Below are 24,023 nucleotides of genomic sequence, written 5' to 3'. Positions count from 1 at the left end.
ATTACTAAAAAAAAATGACTTCTTAAAACTAATATTGAAATAATATTCTCTCAAGGAGACAGTCTGGAGAAAAGAAACAGCATCCAATATTGTTACTTTGCAGAATTCTGCCAAGGTTGAGATTGCCTATGATTGTGCTTATAAAGATAAACATTATTTTAATCCAAGGACTATAGATAAAAGAAAAAGGCTAATATGTTATTTATACATGAAATTATTCTATATTATATTTTTACAGAATGTATTCCTAGGCAATACACTTATATTATGATTGAAATGATAACTAAACAAAAAAACAACATACTAGTATAAACAATTCTCAGCCCACCAAAATAATTAATTCAATTATCATTTTAATTCCATAAGGAAAATACATGGATATCAATGCAAATAATACCCAACACTCTGTTCATTAATACAACCCACTCATCCCCCCCAAAAAAATATTTATTTTATTTGTCCAAGTTATCATTAGAATCAGGAAAAAAACAAAAGAAATTATGTAAAGTCTATGGTCACGATATATTAATATGATGGTTCTGTTGCAACTCAGTCCGTATTTTAATGAGGAACTTCTATAGTCCCAGTGTCTGCGTTGAAGTGTGAACTCCACTGGAACTCAAGATACCTATATGGATTTTTATTTATTATTAGCATTGTTTGACTTGGACTTTGGGGCCTTTTTCGTAATTTAATTTGCCTTTGATAGTTGAATATAGGCAGGGCGCTCCCTACATTATGCCTTCTAGTTTAAAGCCTAAATTATTTCTTATATTTAGATTGGGTAAATGAATAAATATCTATAATTAACAGAAGCTTTAGCAGGCCTTTGCAGAGTAATGCAAAAAAAAAAAAATGAAGAAAAAACATAACTGAAAATCGAGTTATTATTGCCAATAAATCCTTGTGTGTTTGAGGCTCTAACAAAGTAAATTCATAATTTGTGCAATTAACCCGTGCCTATTATTTTATATTAACTTTCCCTAACATTGAATAACACCAGACACTAAATTGAAATCAGGAGTTAACATAACGATGATCTTATTGTAATTATGGTCATGTGTTCCAGTTTAAAAGTAGGATTGTTTACTATTTCCTATAATAAATTAATATTCTAAAGAATATAATTTCTGTTCCATTCGGTCTATTAAAATTCCCATATAAAGTGCCTTGCATGTTCTACTTTAGGGAGTTTACATTTAAACCTAATCCAGTGAAATACCCCAGAATATCCAACCTATCCATCACAAAGCTGGCAAATCAATGTGTTGCAAAATAATGCACCTATTATTATTATTATTATTATTATTATTATTATTCTTGATTTAGAAAGCACCAACAGATTCCACAGCGCTGCCCATGGGTACAAGGATAAAAGTACAATGGAGAAACAATACGATAAGACAACATTTTTACAGACAAATACAGGGGGAATTAAGGGCCCTATTCCTGTGGGAACTTACAATCTAGATGGGTAGGAGGATGGGAAACAGGAGGTGGGGACTGCAAAGGTTAGAATGATTTTAGTAAGGAGATAGATGAGGGCAGCTGTTAGTTAAGTGAAGTTAATTTGTTAATGAGTCGGGTGATAAGCTTCCCTGAATAAAAAGGTCTTTAGGGAACGTTTAAAGGAGGAGAGGTTAGGGAAAAGTCTGACAGCTCGACTAGGGTTGGTGCCGCACGAGAGAAGTCATGTAGAATAGAATGAGAGGAGGTGATTGTAGAGGATGCAAGAAGCAGGTCATTGTTGGATCTTAGGGGGCGGGCTGGAGTATATTTGTTGATGAGTGAGGACAGGTAGGGTGGGACAGCATTGGTGAGGGCTTTGTTGGCCAGGGTGAGAATTTTGAATTCACCTACACCTTGTCTAGGGACGCCTACACCTTTTCTAGGGACGATATGTCAATAGCATCCAATCAAATAATAGCATTCTTTTAAAGAAGATTTTTAAGAATCTGCAGAGAGTCTATTTTCTCCTGTAGTTCATAGATTATCTTGATACGACCACAATACAGTGTTCATGAATTCAGCAGGCTTAGCATTAGTGTAGGTGAAAAATACAGACCACACTCATAAAATGCCCACAATCAGCCCCTTGTTGATGTCTGAGAGGTCTATGAGACACCTTTTGGACTATTAGTTGAATATGGGTTTCTATAACATATTGTACTATTACACACAGTTATGAAAACAGTGTTTCCAATGCAGTTAGGTTTTAACTGGTTAACAATAGTTTCCCTGTCATGTGCGAGACCTCATGTATTGGGTTTGTAAGACAATTATTATTAAAGGAACATAAAACACAGCATTTTTCTTACATGATTCAGATAGAGAATATAATTTTAAACAACATTCTAAATTATTTCTATGATCTAATTTACTTAGTTCTCTTGGTATACTTTGTTGAAAATCTTACCTAGTTAAGTTCAGGAGCTGGGAGCTAGCTGCTTATTGGTGGCTGAACATATATGCCACTTGTATGTGCTCAGCTAGCTCCAAGTAGTGCAGTACTGCTCCTTTTACAAATTATACCAATACAAGGAAACACATTTGATAATACAAGTAAGTTGGATAGTTGTTTACAAATCTATGTTCTATCTGAATCATGAATGAAAAATGTTGGGTTTCTTGTCCATTTAATAGAACCAACGCCCACTAATCATAGTCTGTGAAAGATAGGTGAATAGAAACAATCTTAACATCACAACAATGTTCTTCATCAACCTCACCGTACAATCATCTATGAATCTAGCCCAGTACTTTATCATAGGATTTCTAATTCACTTGTGTCCATATCCTTCACTTCAAATCTATCACCTTGTAACATTATTCATTTGTATATCAGGTTCCTATAGTCAGTGTTTGCTGACAGATGGGATTTAATTATGATCTAAAAAGTATTACAGGGAACTTCTTGATTAACTTCTAGATAAAAGAGTCTTTTACAGACATTTATATTTGTTTATGATCCCAAATCTCTTGTCCAAACTACTAAAAAAAAATGCCTACAAAGTGAAAACAAAGTTTGTAAGAATAAATGTTTAGACTCCAGAGAAAAGATTAGAGATAAGTTACTCTGATTGTACACACAAATGATGCATTGATTTCCGCTAAACATAACTAGATGTAATTGCTTCATATTACTGTAACAATGATTTGTTTGTTTTCCAACTAGTGTAAAACCGTATTGATCTGGGTTCATAAAACACAATCCATATGAATAAATAAAAGCACAAAAGGACTGTCTGCATTTTTATTAACCTACAAGTTTTTAAAAAGGTCACTAGACAAACAACGTTAGATGCTTTTTTTTTTAAACTAAATATAGATTAACTTCTCTACCATGTTTTAGGTTGTAAGGATTTAACTTTAGTCTTGAAAATGTACATAGTTCCAGTAAGCTTGTGATAAGTATACAAAATATTCTTACACAAGCTGAAATAAATAACACATTTCAGCATCTTCTGTTAGAAAACAAAACTTTTCTGTAGGTCTCTCCACTTGTGGGGGATGTGTGGTTTCAAACTATGATTAACAACCTTCTCATGCTCCAGCATTTATCTGAAATGCCAGACCCTAACTCCCTTTAACCTCTCTAGCTATGTGTTCCCTTAAATGGATATAAATGTGCTGGAATAATTTGTCCTAATGGATTAGATCATTTTATTATTGAATATAACTATGTATTAAAATCCTACAAAGCTGTATACTGAATGTTTAATGGTTGTAGTTTCCAGAATGTATTCTAAAAAGTGATTAATGCTCTGTAAAGATCTGTCCTTTAGTTATTGCCAAATAAAAGTACATGCACATACACACAAACTCACATGCACATGCATATGCGCGTGCACACACACATACACAAAATCACATGCACAATATGTACACACACACAGGCACACAAACTCACATGCACTATACGTGCACACACATTCACACACATATACACAGAGGCACCCAAACTCCCATACACAAAATGCACACACACACATATTCACACACAGGAACACAAACTCACATGTACATATGTAAAAACACACATACACACAGAAACACAAACTCACATGTACATATGTAAAAACACACATACAAACAGAAACACAAACTCACATGTACATATGTAAAAACACACATACACACAGAAACACAAACTCACATGCACAAATGCCCCCACAAACACACATAAACACAGGCACACAAACTCACATGCACTCACAAACACACAGGACATAGGCACACAAAATCACATAACTATCTGCCTCGGAGATTGGGGCCCATTTATCAAGCTCCGAATGGAGGTTGAAGGGCCGTGTGTCTGGTGAGTCTTCAGACTCGCCAGAAACAGTAGTTATGAAGCAGCGGTCTAAAGACTGCTGCTCCATAACCCTGTCTGCCTGCTCTGATGAGGCGGACAGGAATTGCCGGAAATCAACCCAATCGAGTACGATCGGGTTGATTGACACCCCCTGCTGGCGGCCCATTGTCGTGAGTCTGCAGGGGGCGGCGTTACACCAGCAGCGCTTTCTGCATTCCATACTGTCGGATCAGGTCCGCAAGACCCTTGATAAATAGACCCCTTAAACTTGACTCGAATCTGTCCATTATCCCAACAATTGCTCTCTTCATCCTGCCACAACCACCTACACAATATCTTCACAATTTGTCCATTTCTGAGTCCTGACACCACTAAGCAACGAATACACTCCCTTGTAATTTCCCAACTTGCTACTGCAATAACCTACTAACTGGCCTTCCTCTCTCCTGCCTCTCCCCACTTCAATCCATCCTAAATGTCTCTGCCAAGCTAATTTACCTTTCAGGCCACCCTGTATCTGCTACACCTCTCTGCGAGTCACTTAACTGTCTCCCCATTCACAGTAGAATTAATTAAAAATTCTCACCCTGACCTACAAAGCCCTCACTAAAGCCGCTTACCATTACCTGTCCTCACTAATTAACAAATAGACTCCAGCCTTCCCCATAAGGTCCAACAATGACCTGGTCCTTGCATCTTCTATCATCACCTCTTCCCATGCTAGACTGCAGGACTTCTCTTGTGCGGCACCAACCCTCTGGAACGCACTTCCTCGCACTGTCAGACTTTCCTCTTTGTCTTATTTTAAATGTTCCCTAAAGACATTTTTGTTCAGGGAAGCCTACCACTCATCTCTGTAACAATTGAATTCCGCTTATCTAACAATTGCTATCATCTAACTCTGTACTAACATCATTCTCACCCTCGCGGTCTTCACCTCCTGTTTCTCACCCTTCTAGAAGTTCCCATAAGAATAGGGCCCTCAATTCCTACTATATTTGTTTGATACATTTTGTCTTATCTCTTACAAATATATTGTATCATCACTGTTCTTTTATAATTTGTACCCACGGACAGCGCTGCAGAAACTGTTGGTGATTTATAAATAAAATATTATAATAATAACAACATACACTCAACAAAAGAGCGACCCTGAACTGCAAATCGTACAAGATACTTCTGCTTGTTAATTTCCCACATTTACTTTAACCACTTTAATGACATTTTAAGCTTATCAGTGATTAATATTTTGTATTTCCTGAGAGCTGTCAAGTACATTTATTTATTATTTTATGTTATTTATTTGTAGCTGGAATAAAATACAACAGCCATATAATCATATTTGCTTTATACTCGTTAACCAACCATAATTCGTTCCAGATATAATTTTCATAAGAGTAAGTTGCATAGCTGTACAATTATATAATAACATAACCAGTTTATAGGCAGTTCGCCTGCTGTACCTTGTCATAAACAGCAAAATACAAAAGGGAATCATACTGAAATAGATGAAAGAATAAAACAAAAAAATAACATAGATGATATTGTAAGTAGCTTTGTGACAAATTGAAAGTGACATTGAAAGGCCTTAGGCTTTAAGAAAGAAACAGATGGTAATAAAACTCAAACCTGAAGATTTGAAATATGATGAACGAAGACAATATCACACAATGGCCTCTAGTTATCAAGCCGTCAACCTCAAATAGAATGGGATTCCGCAGCGTATTTGTGGCGAGGCTGATTCGCCTTAGTTATCAAGCCCTTTACACCGGCAAAAGTAGAATTTTTTTACATAAGCTTCGATCCGCCGGACTCAGTCCAACACAGATCGATTCTTACGTCACTCCAGATGTTCCGCACACAAGTTCGGCACAATCTGACTACTTTTGTTAGTTATCAAAAAACTAGCAGGTACGCTCGGCACTTTTTCGGCCCAGCGTACCTGGTTTTCAGACCTGGAGGCGGCAGATCCCATAGGAATCAATGGGAGTCTGACCATAGCGAAAGCTCATGTTCGCTGATGCCCGACATCCCATTGATTCCTATAGGTAGTGTCTACACCTAACACCCTAACATGTACCCCGAGTCTAAACACCCCTAATCTGTCCCCCCCCCACACCGCCGCAACTAAATAAAGTTATTAACCCCTAAACCGCCGCAACTAGACCCCGCTGCAACTATAATAAATGTATTAACCCCTAAACCGCCGCTCCCGGACACCGCCACAACTATAATAAATGTATTAACCCCTAAACCGCCGCTCCCGGAGCCCACCGCCACCTACATTATACCTAGTAACCCCTATCCTGCCCCCCTATACCGCTGCCACCTATAATAAATTTATTAACCTTTACCCTGCCGATCCTGGACCCCGCCGCAACTAAATAAATTGTTTAACCCCTAAACCGCCGCTCCCGGACCCCGCCGCCACCTATATTAAACGTATTAACCCCTAGTCTGCCCCCCCTACACCGTTGCCACCTATAATACATTTATTAACCCCTATCCTGCCCCCCTACACTGCCCCAACTATAATAAAATTATTAACCCCTAAACCTAAGTCTAACCCTAACCCTAACACCCCCCTAACTTAAATATTAATTAAATACATCTTAATAAATTTAACTCTTATTAAATGAATTATTCCTATTTAAAACTAAATACTTACCTTTAAAATAAACCCTAATATAGCTACAATATAAATAATTTTATTGTAGCTATCTTAGGATTTATTTTTATTTTACAGGCAAATTTCAATTTATTTTAACTAGGTACAATAGCTATTAAATAGTTATTAACTATTTAATAGCTACCTAGTTAAAATAAAGAGAAATTAACCTGTAAAATAAAAACTAACCTAAGTTACAATTACACCTAACACTACACTATACTTAAATAAATTATTCCTATTTAAAACTAAATACTTACCTATAAAATAAAGCGTAAGATAGCTACAATGTAATTAATAATTACATTGTAGCTATTTTAGGATTTATATTTATTTTACAGGTAACTTAGTATTTATTTTAGCTAGTTATTAAATAGTTATTAACTATTTAATAACTACCTAGCTAAAAGAAATACAAAATTACCTGTAAAATAAATCCTAACCTAAGTTACAATTAAACCTAACACTACACTATCATTAAATTAATTAAATAAATTACCTACAAATAACTACAATTAAATACAATTAAATTAACTAACTAAAGTACAAAAAAATAAAACAAATAAGTTACAAACATTTAAAAAATATTACAACAATTTTAAGCTACTTACACCTAATCTAAGCCCCCTAATAAAATAACAAAGCCCCCCAAAATAAAAAAATGCCCTACCCTATTCTACATTAAAAAGTTACCAGCTCTATTACCTTACCAACCCTTAAAAGGGCCTTTTGTGGGACATGCCCCAAAGAAAACAGCTCTTTTGACTGTAAAATAAAAATACAACCCCCCCAACATTAAAACCCACCACCCACATATACCTAAGCTAACCCAAACCCCCCTTAAATAAACCTAAGACTACCCCACTGAAGATCATCCTACCTTTAGCCATCTTCAGCCAGCCGACCACCGATGGAACTGAAGAGGAGATCCGGAGCGGCAGAAGTCATCATCCAAGGGGCGCTGAAGAAGTCTTCCATTCGATTGAAGTCATCATTCAGGCGGCGCTGAAGAAGTCTTCCATCCGATTGAAGTCATCATCCAGGTGGCGCTGAAGAAGTCTTCCATCCGATTGAAGTCATCATCCAGGCGGCGTCTTCAATCTTCATCCATCCGGAGCGGAGCAGAGCCATCTTCAGACGAGCCTACGTGGAGCCATCTTCTTCCACCGACTACTGAACGATGAATGACGGTTCCTTTAAGTGATGTCATCCAAGATGGCGTCCCTCGAATTCCGATTGGCTGATAGGATTCTATCAGCCAATCGGAATTAAGGTAGGAAAAATCTGATTGGCTGATCAAATCAGCCAATCAGATTGAAGTTCAATCCGATTGGCTGATCCAATTGAGTTCGCATTCTATTATGAAACGGTCATCTAAGACCGAGAAACGTTGTGTTGTTAAATAAAGTAATTTTACTTTTACAAGACTTTGTTTCCACAAACTTGATTTTATCTACTTTGTATCACGCTTTGGGAATTTTTTGATACACAGTGTGTTACCAACACCCGTATAACTGTGTAATCTAGCCTACCGGGTTAGGCCACCTCCAATACAGGATAAGAGGCTGTTAGAGTCAAGACCATATTTGCGACCTGTGGTCCTTTTGGGAGAGAAACACAGCCGGTATCCAAACTGATATCAGCTGGACGACTCTAAAGGTTCCAGAAGGCGTTTGTGACACTTCTCAAGTGTCTGGGAGCTTGTAAGTACCAGCTATACTTGCGCATTTGGGGCTTGTTTATTCCACTGATCGTGCACTATGGTGGCGTCTTCTTTTTTATTCCACATTTCTGCAGATTCCTTCCTTTTGGGACACCAACAAAAGTCTTGAAGAAGCTGCTAGCCACCTATCTATGTGAATTGAGAATATACCTTTCTGATTTATAATTGATTCCACTGGGGAATACCTACACACCAGTATCAGATAAGTTACTGAGTTCTTTTGGTCCAATTTTTTGGGACTTCATACCACTATTGACATTTACTGTGATTTTGTCGATGTTCATTATGTATGACTAACATCTTTGTGAATTATTTCCAACATTGTCCACCATAACGTATCTGCTGGCACACTGTTCTCTTTTTTTAATTATTGAGGTTACAGCAATAGTTATCATACACAATATCTCCTGAGTCTCACATCACCTTGCTTGTTCCATAGAGGAAAGTATTAGAAAAACCCCTTAGGAATCAAAGATTATGAGGCCCATTTATCAAGCTCCGAATGGAGTTTGAGGACCCGTGTTTCTGGCGAGTCTTCAGACTCACCAGAAACGCAAGTTATGGAGCAGCGGTCTAAAGACCGCTGCTCCATAACCCTGTCTGCCTGCTTTGATGAGGCGGACAGGAATCACCACAATTCAACCCAATCGGGTTGATTGACACCTCCCTGCTCCCCAATGGCCGTGAGTCTGCAGGCAGTGTTGCACCAGCAGCTCTTGTGAGCTGCTGGTGCAATGCTGAATACGGATAGCGTATTGCTCTCCGCTCTCAGCGATGTCTGTCGGACCTGATCTGCACTGTTGGATCAGGTCCGACAGACATTTGATAAATCGGCCTCTATGTGTATTACATTTCATTTAATTCTATATTTAGAGGAACACAGTGAGTATAGAGGGTGAGAATATGGATAACAGTATCATTATACATCATATGAATAATGTATATTGTACATTGCAACGTATTATATACAATATTTAGTGCATCAATTCAAAAACATAGAGCAGAATTATAGGGAATTATTTTTCACCCTCTGAACTACCAACTATAACCCCCTCCACCCAGGGTTCCTGGCTCAGACATAGGGGGATGTACAGATGGGGAAAGACGAGGTGCAGACCATGTGAATTTGGTATCTTCTCAAACAAGTTTCACTCAGAAATGACTGGAGAAGAATTTAATATTGTATCTTATCTCAACTGTACATCCTCCTATGTCATCTATGTATTGACGTGTGTCCAGTGTCATCTTCAATATGTAGGTCTCACAACAAATGAAGTAAATACTAGGATAAGGAACCATCTATCCTCCATTAAGATTGGTGAGGCCACTACACCACTGGTCAAACATTTTAAAAATATACATGACAAGAGCAACAATACCCTAAGATGGCAAGCTATAGAATGGATTAAGCATCCTACTAGAGGTGGAGATAGGGACAAGGTTATGGGCAAATGAGAAATGTTTTGGGTCTATAGACTCCAGACTAGGGTGCCCATGGGTCTCAACTCAGAGTATTATTTAATCAACTATTGTAAGTAGTTATTATGCGTTACAGTTGTGGTACATTATTAGATCATTATTAGATCATGCTCTGAGTTGGACCCCCCCTTTTTCTGGAATATGCCCATGTATTCCCTATATTCCTTGTTTACCTATCATTTGTTGATACAATTTTGTTTAGACATCCTTACTAACTTCTAGTATCTTTCAATGCACAATACACACTAATGTATAGATGTATTTATGTATTTGACACTATGGCCCCTATTTAACAAAGGTCTTGCGGACCTGATCCGACAGTGTGGATCAGGTCCGCAAGATCTCGCTGAATGCGGAGAGCAATACGCTCTCCGTATTCAGCATTGCACCAGCAGCTCACAAGAGCTGCTGGTGCAACGCCACCCCCTGCTGACTCGCGGCCAATGGGCCGCCAGCAGGGAGGTGTCAATCAACCCGATCGTATTCTTTAGATCGCTGCTTCATAACTGCTGTTTCTGGCGAGTCTGAAGACTCGCCAGAAACACGGGCCATCAAGCTCCATTCAGAGCTTGATAGATAGGCCCCTATATATGTTTAATTGTTTATATGTATGTGTGTGCGTCTGAATTGATGCACTAAATATTGTATATAATACGTTGCAATGTACAATATACCTTATTAATATGATGTATAATGATACTGTTATCCATATTCTCACCCTCTATACTCGCTGTGTTCCTCTAAATATAGAATGAAATGAAGTGTAATACACAAAGGGGCCAATTTATCAAGCTCCGTATCAAGCTCCGTGTTTCTGGCGAGCCTTCAGACTCTCCAGAAACACCAGTTATGAAGCAGCGGTCTAAAGACCGCTGCTCCATAACCTGTCCGCCTGTTTTGAGGAGGCAGACAGAGATTGCGTGAAATCAACCCAATCGAATACGATCGGGTTGATTGACACCCCCTGCAGGGGGCAGGATTACACCAGCAGTTCACAAGAGCTACTGGTACAATGCTGAATGCGGAGAGCGTATTGTTCTCCGCAATCAGCGATGTGTGTCGGACATGATCCGCTGATCGGATCATGTCGGACACATATTTCATAAATAGGCCCCATAATCTTTGATTCCTAAGGGGTTTTTCTAATACTTCCCTCTATGGAACAAGCAGGGTAATGTGAGACTCACTTAAGTTAGTAGATATTGTGTATGATAACTACAGTATTGCTGTAACCTGTTCATCACACACTGTTTAATATGTCTAAGTGGTAGTAGTTTACCTCTGGATGCATTTCTATGCATCCAAAGAGATATATCTACATTTCTGACTGATGTTTCACTATTTAACTCACACTCTGCTTTACTTCGCCTTAAATGTGGATTAATTATCTCTAACACATATATATATATATATATATATATATATATATATATATATATATATATATATATATATATAAACAAAGCCTGTCACGATCGGCTGCTGGGAAGCTCTGCAGTCCTCTCTGTGTGCTTGATTGACAGGTGTCTGAGCCACCCCTTCCTGATGATGTCACAACCAGGCTTTTTATTCCGGGTTTCCTGTTTCTCCAGTGCCCGTTTGTTTGTTTAACTTTGTGGCTTCTGTGTGTAATTCGCTGTGGAATCTCTCTAACAGCTGCTTTTCTGTTGCCAATCTCTTCAAGGACTTACTATGCTGGATTAACCTTCAACCTCCTGATTACCTGTCTCCAAACAATGCAAATACTGTTTGTTTTGTGAAACTTTCAAACTGCCTGTTTACCTGCTGCAAACCCTGCAAATTCTGACTACTCTGTGTATTGCCAAACTATTCAAATACTGTTATTTCGGTGAAACCTTCAATCTGCATGTTTACCTGTTTCCAAACTCTGCAAATACAATTATTCAGTGCAAACCTTCAAACTGCTTGATATCCTGTTGCCAGTCTCAACAAGTACTGATTAATCTGTGTTAACCTCCAAACTACCAGATTACCTGTTGCTATCTCTGCATGTTCTGACAACACAGTGTTAACCTTCAAACTACTCAAAGTGCAAGGGTGTTGTTTAAGTTCACCCTAGCATTTGGGTCTTCTTCTGGACATTTCCTAACCTGACAGTACAAACGGGCCATAATATGGACCCTGATGAGTTATCCAGGGCTATGGCTCTACAAGGGCAACTTCTAGGAAATCATTCTGCTCATTTGCAATCTTTGGATTCCAAGCTTGACCAGATTACTGCTCTGCTACATAACCTCTCTGCTCCTTCTCAAGCTACGGCGACTCCTGCTGCCACTGCTACTAGCACCAATGATGTCTTTAATCCACCTCAACCTGTTGGACAGAATATACCACGAATCCCACTTCCAGATAAATATGACGGTAATTCTGAAGAATGCCGTGGATTGCTTAATCAGTGTTGTTTACACTTCAGAAACAATCCTCAAGTTTTTTCTAATTCTACTTCCAAAATCACCTTTATTATTTCCCTCATGAAGGGTAAGGCTCTAGCCTGGGTGTCCCCTCTTTTAGAGAAGAATGATCCGTTACTACAGGATGTGGAATTATTTGTGTCCATTTTTTCTTCTGTTTTTGACAAGCCTGGGAGGTCTGCAGCTGCTGAGGCAGGATTGTTGGATCTGAGACAGGGATCCCTTTCTGTTATCTCAATATGCTATTGAATTCAGGATTTTAGCCGCAGAAACTGATTGGAACCATTGAGCCTTACGGGCAGCCTTTCACAAAGGACTTTACGAACGCCTTAAGGATGAACTTGTATTTCGGGAACTCCCCGATTCATTGGAGGGTCTTATCAATTTATGTATTACTCTTGACGCCCGGCATTCTGAACGTCTTCAGGAGAGAGATAGGAATCGGAGATCCTTTCTTAAATCTTCTTTTCGTCCTCCTATTCGAACCTCAAGTCTTTCTAATAATAATTCCCAATCTCCTGAGTCTGTGGAATCCATGGAAGTAGGAGCTATTAAATTGTCAGAAGCTGAACGCCATAGAAGGCGTACTCTTGGGTTATGTCTGTATTGTGGTACCAAAGGACATTTACTGAAGGACTGTCCTATCCGGCCAGTAAAAGCCAAGGCTTAACTTTTGATAGAGGGACAGAGTTAAGCCAGAATCCCATGTCTTCCCTCAATTCTAAACTTTTTGTTCCTGTAACTATCTCTTTTGGAAACACCAAGTTTCGAGCTCAAGCTCTCATCGATTCTGGAGCTGCTGGAGTATTCATTGATTCAAACTTTGCTGACTCTCTCAGGATTCCTCTTCAAACCAAGAAACAGTTAGTTAAGGTAACTACTGTCAGTGGACAGCCTCTAGGTACTGGTATCATACAACATTCTACCATTCCTCTTCTTTTGACTGTGGGCATACTTCATTCTGAAATTATTCGTTTTGATGTCATCTCTTCTCCCCACATACAATTGATTCTGGGGTTACCTTGGTTGCAGCTTCATGATCCAGTTTTCTCATGGTCTAAAGGAGAAGTTCCTGGGGAACTAACTGTTTCAAACATTGCCTGTAAAATCCCTCTAAACCATCTTGTTCTGTTGTAGCTATGGTGGAAGTTCCTGAATCATTGCCTAATTACTATCATGCCTTTTGTGATGTGTTTTCTAAAAAAGAGGCTAAGACGTTACCTCCACACCGGATATTTGACTGTCCTATCGAATTGTATTCAGGGGTTCCTCTACCTAAGGGAAGGACCTATCCCCTCTCTCGTCAAGAAAATGTCTCTCTTGAGGAATACATAAAGGACAACTTAGCCAGAGGATTTATTCGTCCTTCCTCTTCACCTGTGGGTGCAGGTTTTTTCTTCATTGGGAAAAAAGATGGAGGTCTTTGTCCCTGTATTGATTATCGAGCCTTGAATCAGATTACTGTCAAAAACAGCTATCCTCTGACGCTCATTTCTGAGTTATTCGATAGTCTTCAAGGTGCCTCTATTTTTTCCAAGTTAGATCTCTGTGGGGCCTACAATCTGGTCAGAATCCGTAAAGGAGACGAATGGAAGATGGCATTTAACACTAGATTTGGTCACTACGAGTATCTAGTAATGCCATTCGGATTGTGCAATGCACCAGCAGTATTTCAGCACTTTGTTAACAAAATCTTCAGAGATTATCTAAATCAATTTGTTATCATTTACCTCAATGACATTCTGATCTATTTGAAAACATTACAGGAACATGTACATCATGTAAGACTGGTACTTCAGAGGTTACGAGACAATTCCCTGTTCGCTAAATTGGAGAAATGCTCTTTTCATCAGAGTTCAATCCCCTTTTTGGGGTATATCATTTCTGAATCAGGTTTTGAGATGGATCCTGCTAAACTGTTGGCTATCAAGGACTGGCCCAGACCAACTACTCTCATATCCCTGCAGAGGTTTCTTGGCTTTGCCAATTACTATAGAAAGTTTATAAAAAACTTTGCTGACATCATGTCTCCACTCACTTCTCTTACTAAGAAAGGGCAAAATTGTAAGAACCGGTCCTCTTCAGCAGTACAGGCTTTTGAAACACTAAAATGAGCATTTTCTTCTTCACCTCTGCTCAGTCATCAAATTCCTGATCTCCAGTTTATTTTGGAGGTTGACGCTTCCTCTATAGCAGCTGGAGCTGTTCTCTCCCAACGTGATCTGACTACCAGCAAGATACATCCTGTGGCGTTCTTTTCGAAAAAATTCAATCCTGCCGAGTTAAATTATGATGTGGGCAATAAGGAGCTTTTGGCTATAAAATTAGCTTTGGATGAATGGAGGCATTGGTTAGAGGGTACCAGTCAACCTTTTTTTTTATTCTGACAGATCACAAGAATCTTTTATACCTCCAAACAGCTACACGTCTCAATCCTTGTCAGGCTTGGTTGGGCTTATTCTTCTCCAGGTTTAATTCTGTACTTTCCTATGTTCCTGGTTCAAAAAATTCCAAGGCAGATGCTTTATCTAGGCAGTTCCAATCTTCTAAATCTTCTCCATTGGATTCAGAACCTATACTACATCCAGTCAAAGTTTTGGCTCAAGTATCCTCTTTTCCAGTACAGGCTTTACATGCTGCTCAAGTCCGGGTACCATTTTCTTGCAAACTACCTACTGGTATCCTGTATGTACCCAAAGGATTACGTCTTAAACTTCTACGTTGGGCTCATGACAATATTTCAGCAGGTCATCCTGGAATAACCAATACTTTGTGGAAACTGAAGCAGCATGTTTGGTGGTCCACTATGAAGAGGGATGTTAAGGATTATATTGCTGCTTGTAGTTCTTGTGCTTCGAACAAACAATCTTCTCATCTACCGTTTGGTCTATTGCACCCTCTTCCTATTCCTCATTACCCTTGGTCTCACTTATCCATGGACTTTGTTACAGATCTTCCTGTTTCTGCTGGAAATACGACCATTTGGGTAGTGGTGGATTGGTCCTCCAAGTCTGCTCACTTCATACCTCTTCCAGGCTTGCCTTCAGCTCAAAGACTTTCCGAACTCTTTGTTCTACATATATCTCATTTACATGGTTTTCCCACTTATATAGTCTCAGATCGTGGAGTCCAATTTGTTTCCAAATTTTGGAGGTCTTTTTGTGAGCACTTTGGAATCAACATATCTCTTTCTACTGCACACCATCCTCAATCCAACGGACAGACTGAGCGTGTAAATCAAGCCTTGGAATCTTTTCTTAGACATTATGTAGACCATCACCACTCCAACTGGTCTCAGTTATTGCCTTTGGTGGAATTAGCTCACAACTCATGTTATAACACCTCATTAGAGACCTCTCCCTTTAAGGCAGCTTATGGATTTGAACCTAGAACCTTTCCTATGATTACCAGTTCTACTGAAGTCCCTGGAGCAGATCGTATAGAGAAAAATATCAGTAATCACTGGCAACTCATTCGTCAAAATCTTCTCTCTTCTTCCTTAAGACATAAGAAATATGCTGATCGCAGAAGGTGCAAGGCTCCTTTACTTCGTACTGGAGACAGAGTATTTTTATCCACCAGATTCATACGTCTAAAACAACCTTGTACCAAGTTGGGTCCTAAGTACATTGGACCTTTTCGAATTGTTTCTAGAGTTTGTTCTTCTGCATACCACCTTTCATGTCTCCCTACTCAAGCCAGTCATCTACAATCGGTACTCTATCAAGAGTAAACCACCTCCTCCATTTTCTGTAGAGGGAACTTCTGAGTTTGAAGTCAGCCAGATTCTCGATTCCAAGCTACGGGGCAATCGGCTGTACTACCTGGTCCTTTGGAAGGGTTATCCTATCTCTGAACGATCTTGGGAACTGGCCTCTCATGTTCATGCTCCAGCTCTTGTCAAGTCTTTTCAAAAGAAATACCCTGCCAGACCCGGTCGGATCCCCCGGAGGGGTCCTTGAGGAGGGGGCACTGTCATGCTTGGCTGCTGCGAAGCTCTGCAGTCCTCTCTGTGTGCTTGATTGACAGCTGTCTGAGCCACCCCTTCGAATATGATCGGGTTGATTGACTACCCCTGCAGGGGGCGGGATTGCACCAACAGTTCACAAGAGCTGAATGCGGAAAGCATATTGCTCTCCGCATTCAGCGATATGTGTCGGACATGATCCGCTGATCGGATCATGTCGGACACACATTTCATAAATAGGCCCCATAATCTTTGATTCCTAAGGAGTTTTTCTAATACTTCCCTCTATGGAACAAGCAGGGTGATGTGAGACTCACTTAAGTTAGGAGATATTGTGTATGATAACTATTGATGTAACCTGTTCATCACACACTGTTTAATATGTCTAAGTGGTAGTAGTTTACCTTTGGATGCATTTCTATGCATCCAAAGAGATATATCTACATTTCTGACTGATGTTTCACTATTTATCTCACACTCTGCTTTACTTTGCCTTAAATGTGGATTAATTATCTCTAATATATATATATATATATATATATATATATTTATATATATATATATATATATATATATATATATATATATATATATATATAACTATGTTCAACCCCAAATAAGGAAGAAAACAAACGCTTCACTCTCCGGTCTTTTTCATCGATGTTTATTCCTCACAAAAAATTATGTCACAGCATTCCCAAACGTTTCCCAAATGTTTCGACACCAATTGGTGTCTTTTTCAATGGGTGTTTGCCAAAATTCTTTTGTCCCAAAAGGCTCCTATATATATATGTATGTAAGCAAAGCCTGTCACCCTCGGCTGCTGGGAAGCTCTGCAGTCCTCTCTGTGTGCTTGATTGACAGGTGTCTGAGCCACCCCTTCCTGATGATGTCACAACCAGGCTTTTTATTCCGGGCTTCCTGTTTCTCCAGTGCCCGTTTGTTTGTTTAACTTTGTGGCTTCTGTGTGGAATTCGCTGTGGAATCTCTCTAACTGCTGCTTTTCTGTTGCCAATCTCTTCAAGGACTTACTATGCTGGATTAACCTTCAACCTCCTGATTACCTGTCTCCAAACAATGCAAGTACTGTTTGTTTTGTGAAACTTTCAAACTGCCTGTTTACCTGCTGCAAACCCTGCAAATTCTGACTACTCTGTGTATTGCCAAACTATTCAAATACTGTTATTTCTGTGAAACCTTCAATCTGCATGTTTACCTGTTTCCAAACTCTGCAAATACAATTATTCAGTGTAAACCTTCAAACTGCTTGATATCCTGTTGCCAGTCTCAAAAAGTACTGATTAATCTGTGTTAACCTCCAAACTACCAAATTACCTGTTGCTATCTCTACATGTTCTGACAACACAGTGTTAACCTTCAAACTACCTGATTACATGTGGTTAACTCTGCAAGTTCTGACTACACAGTGTTAACCCTCAAACTGCCTGATCAACTGTGTTTAACTCTGCAAAGACTGTCTACACAGTGTTAACCCTCAAACTACCTGATTACATGTGTTTAACTCTGCAAATTCTGACTACACAGTGTTAACCCTCAAACTGCCTGATTACTTGTTGCATACTCTGCAAAGACTGTCTACACAGTGTTAACCCTCAAACTACCTGATTACATGTTGTTAACTCTGCAAGTTCTGACTACACAGTGTTAACCCTCAAACTGCCTGATTACCTGTTGCATACTCTGCAAAGACTGTCTACACAGTGTTAACCCTCAAACTGCCTGATTACCTGTTGCATACTCTGCAAAGACTGTCTACACAGTGTTTACCCTCAAACTGCCTGATAACAAATGACCTACTCCTGCATTATTAACTGTTTCCTGTTTTACCCTTCTTCTGTCTGAGTATAAGTGGACTATCCCTGCTCTCCTGATTCTGTGGAAGACATTTCCTGAAACCAGTTCCTTATTCAGAAGTCTATCTGGCTGATATCTTGAATTACTTTGGGCACAGGCTAACCCTGCTCCATATTGTGAGTAAAGTGTTTTTTGGAGGTTGTCGTGGGGTCACGTCCTGGATTAAACTCAGAGTGCAAGGGTGTTGTTTAAGTTCGCTCTAGCATTTGGGTCTTCTTCTGGACATTTCCTAACCTGACAAAGCCTTTATTTTGAACATATACCTGAATAGAAATAGTATATTTACTATTATGGATCCTGTACACAGTAGTATCCTTTTATGTACATGTATACATTCCTAACTGGCCTTCTAGAGTTCTAAAGGTTAATTAGGGCACTTAAAATCAAACTGTGTAATAGTCTATTGACCTATCACTGAGTAGATACACCTTTAAATTAAAGACACGTTTGCATAGAATCAGCTACGATTACGGCAGAAGGCCGAAACATGTCCGCCTAATGCTTTTGTGTGTATTTCTTTTTATGTGCACATTGTTACTCCCATAATTGCTTTTACCACAAGTGGATATTAATAAATGATTTCGTTTTTACTTCGCCTTGGATATTGTTTTTTTTTTTCTCTCTCAAGTTCACATATATACATATATAGACATATATAGAAGTGCATTTGGAGCCCTTTGCAGTTAAGTAGATGAAAACATGTATATTGTGTGTGTGTGTATATATATATATATCTTTATGTATGTTTCTAAATAACACGGGGGGGGGGGGGGACATGACAATGCACTGATGTCAGCCAATAGTATACTGGATAAATAGATTAATGGACCTAAATATATATAAAAGTATAGATATACATTTTACCAAAATACCATCAGCTATATAGAGTATGTAGAAATATGTATTTATGAATAAATAGAACATATTCTTCTATGTGAAGAACATTGGAATGTGAAATATTCATATTTTCATGTCGGCTTAGGGCACATGAGAATATGCAATGGGGTTTGTGCGAGAGTGGGGTGTTAGTTTTTCCACATTTATCTCCATTGGCTTCTATGGGGGAGCACGTGGACGCGCACAAGATATTCTAATTTTGTTTTTTTTTGTGCTAGTTGGGTTAGCACACAAGCAAAACAGTTTACTTTCAACTCATAATACGAGCGTAACCCGACGAGCGCAAAAATCTTACTTCTAGCACAATTAACGCTCAAGCGGGAGTGTTAATTAGCTCTCCACTTGTAATCTGTCCTATAGTGTTTTGGATCCTCTAACTTATTATTTTGTAGTACATTGTCAGTGTGATGAGACTACGGGCCGTATCATGTCCGTCTGACATCGCTAAATGCCAACAGCATACACTGTCGGCATTTAACATTGAACAAGCATTTCTAGTGAAATGCTTGTGCAATGCCGCCCCCTGCAGATTTGCAGCCGCTAGCAGGGGGTGCCAATTATCCCGATTGTATCTGACGACCGCTGGTTCTTAACTCTTGTTTTCTGCAATCTGGACACTACGGGGGTAGATTAAAGCATCGGCTGCTTATTAAATCTACCCCTACAACTTTATTTGGATTTGACAATTGTTTTGGATAATCAGCTATTTTTTCTAAATGCATTGTTAGTTCATTTTTTTGTTAAATAACTGTTTCTTTATTATTGTTGGACAAATTCAATGATTACAGAAAATGTGTCATGTTTTTATTAAAAAGTTGCTTTGGCATTATAGTATTATTATGAAAATAATATAAATGATGTGGGTAAAAGGACTGATATTCATTTCTATTAAATTATCTGGAGTTTGTAACATCTTGATAATAAGTAGATTGGTTAACTTAAAAAAATTGCATAAAATGCCAAATGTATACAGTATATATATTTTGGTTTGTTACTCTTTAACTTTCCATAAAAAAATCTAATAATTGGAGATATAGTACTGTGAAAAAAGGACAAATTCTTATTTTAAAAAAGAAAACACGGGCACTCACTGACTTTTAAAACTCACTAATGGAAATTGCTCATTCTGTTCTCCCTGTGACACTGATTGCAAATGTAAAAAAAAAAAGACTTCAGACATTTACCCGAAACCTTTTAATGCAGCATCAAAGGTTTATATATTAAAGTCATGAATGTCCATTACTGGCTATTTAAATCGAGTAAAGTTTTAGATACATTAATTTTATTGCAATTTCTAGATACTTTGTAAGTCTTATTTTAAAACAACTTTTTTTTTTCCTAATTTTACTCTGAATTGATCTTTTATTTGATGTATTTAAGTTTATATTTTTTATTTAATAAAATTGTATTTTTTGACTTTGAAAACAATCCATTTTTTAGGCAACAGAGAATAAAGTGATGAATAAAAGCTTGGCAACATGGACAGAAATCATACAAACAGTGTTTTTTGTCATTATTATATAGTAATGTACGGTAGGTGTCTCTTTCATACCCAGAACCTGTATAGTGAGATAAAGCTCTCAAGCTAAACATTCTAAAATTCTCTGAGGGATCTCACAATAATGGTAAGATTTATTACATAACCTCACCATACCAGAGATAGAGTTAGATCATCGGGCTCATTATGCGACAGAATCTAAAAAATGTGCCAGTCTAGATGTGGTTTTCCATGCTGACACTCGCAAGGGCAGCTCTCACGAAATTCTTTAAAAAAAAAAAAACTGTCCCTGCGAGTTTCTCCCATAAAAAATAATGAGAGCTCTCTGCTAAAAAAAAGTTTGTTATGGACGACAAAGCACATAGGACGAAACTTTAATATTATTCCAAATAAAAATCAAATAAAATTGCTGTTATTTTCAAATGCGTAGGTTTCCCTTTTAGAGTAATTAGCCTTTTGAATATTTTGATAAAAACTCGCCACCTTTTAAGTTACGAGATAAAACAGTGAGATATATAGTACGAAAATGTTTAGATAATTACGCTTGGATTTGAGAGACAATTTCATTTACGCCCATGGAATGCCTATGTTCAGCCCATTTTATGAAAAAACAACAATTAAACTGTGTATTTTTGTACTTGTGAGTACAAATTTCTATGTGTTTTTTGCACATCCAGTGCACTTAAATTAAAATGTATGCTGTGCATATTTAATATGATTTATTCCTGTGTAATTTACATATAAATTTGATATTTTTGATAAAATAATATTCTTTGGTGCACAATTTGATCCACTGTAACAATACAATTTTTCCGGACTATTTTGGTGGAAATGGTTCCATTATTCATTTTGTATAATTTTTTAAATTAAGATTATCATTGTGCACTTCTGTAATATCTGCATCTTCTTCCCATATGAATATACAGTATACGCCCTATCAGTAGTGATGTCGCGAACCGCCATTGAATTCAATAGGCAGGCGAACTTTAAAACCTACAAGGACTCTTTCTGGCCACAATAGTGATGGAAAAGTTGTTTCAAGGGTACTAACACCTGGACTGTCGCATGCTGGAGGGGGATCCCTGGCAAAACTCCCATGGAAAATTACATAGTTTATGCAGAGTCTGCTTTTAAGCCATAATGGGCCTAAATCAACTAACATTCCCAAAGTGGCTGTCTCAAAACATCCCGGACAGAAGATAGATTGATAGATAGGATAGATATACATAGATTGATAGTTAGATTGAATAGAAATAGATAGATTTGTTAGATATATAATTACCCTAATAAAGTCTAATAATTACACATGCGTTCTTGGACCCAACTAGCTTGTGTTAATTAGTACTTTTCTTAGCACTTTAATCCCTGTCCCCCCCCCCCCCTATCGGGGGTGTTCTATATGGCCTGCCTGATTACCCTGAAAAAATATAATAATAAGACATGCGGTCTGGTACCTATTTTAACTAGGTTGTGTTTTAAGTACTACCATTCTTAGCACTTTAATCTCTGTAACACAGAGCAATGAACCAGAGTATATGCTGTGTGACACTGGCCTGATAGAAAATGAAAAAAAAATTACACTAGAAAAATAATTATATTTTTGGGTTAGTTAAATTTAAACTAATGTTGTTAGGGAGATATCAGTGGTGGCAGTAGTCACAGCATATGCTGTGAGCCTTAAACACACAGCCTGAAAGCCAAGCAAATGCTAATAAAAAAAAAAAAAAAAAAAAAAAGGCACGAAATATAGCCCTAAAAAGGGCTTTTTGGGGTGCTGTGCTTGCAGCAGAGATGAGTGGAGTCATTCTGGACTGTAAATACACTAGCCTAGCTATGTTTTTACTATTAATGTCAGGAGCAAAAACACAACACGTCCTCTCATTAAGAATGCAAGGTCGTTATGAGTCTAAAATGGCGGATTCCGAGTAGCTGGGAGGGTCTGTGAGGGAGTGTCTGATGTTGATTGGCTCTAATGTGTCAGGCGGCTGTGACATAAAGGGTCAAAGTTTCCACAATGATGACACATAGGGGCGGATCATGTGTTCGCCCACAAACGCGAACGCGAACAAGCTATGTTCGTTGTGAACCGTTCGGGGGCGAACAGTTTGGGACATCACTACCTATCAGCAACACATCCTGTGTCAGGGTGAAAAGCAGCTAGATAATTCCACCAGGGAAGTCCTGGTGAGCATTGTTATAGAATCTCACCAGCCCAGAGAGCTTTACAGAAGTGGCCCTTAGTGAGGAAATGTATCTTTAGATATTTATTGAAAAATATATTTTTCTGCTCTTGTTAAATAATATTAATGATATATTATAAATTTCTGAAAACTATTTTAAGTCAAATTAAAATTAAACTTTTATGGTTCAGAGCATGTCATTTAAAATACTTGCTATTTTATTTCTATTATCAAATTGACTTTATTCTGTTAATATCCTTTAATGAAGAGCATACTTAGGTAGGTACAATAGATACAACATGGTTTCAAAGACTGCTTCCATAATACTTGTTACGTGCACACTTCTAAGCCTACCTAGGTATGTTCTTCAGCATAATACCTATCAGCTATAATATCCTTTTAAATACATTTTTCTGAGATTTAAGCTTATTTATTTTGTTGCTGGTTTATTTATATGTTTCTATTTTTATTCTTTCTAGCTTATTCAAGATATTTTGGTTTTGTTTACAACTGTTTTATTTTTTATTAAATGATCTAGTTTTCTTTATAGGTGTGAGTCCCATTCAGACTATTGTTACTGTATACTGTTAACCTTAATTATTAAGATTGTTGACTTGATGTTTTATTCCCTATGTTTCAGACTGGATGCTTTATATATATATACCTAAACAATGTGAGATCTAGCAGAACAATTTTTGAGCTTCTTTCATTACCTTTTTTCGTACAGCTCTGAAAAGGTTTGATCTCTGGATAATAATAGCATTAAAAGAAAATTCTGCACAAAAACAGATCAAAGTATCTTGTCCATTTATCATGTGCCAAATATTTTATAAGGATGATGAGGAGTAAAATAAAGGGAAAGTAAACACCAATTTTCATATACTGTAACTGCATGTAGTAGACACTACTATAAAGAAGAATATGCACAGATACTGATATAAACATCCAGTATAAAACCTTTTTAAAATGTACTTAGAAGCTCCCAGTTT

This window comes from Bombina bombina, chromosome 8 (assembly GCF_027579735.1).
Source record: "Bombina bombina isolate aBomBom1 chromosome 8, aBomBom1.pri, whole genome shotgun sequence".
NCBI classification, from domain to species: domain Eukaryota; kingdom Metazoa; phylum Chordata; class Amphibia; order Anura; family Bombinatoridae; genus Bombina; species Bombina bombina.
The sequence above is the reverse complement of the archived record's forward strand: the minus strand, read 5'-3'. Positions refer to the sequence as shown.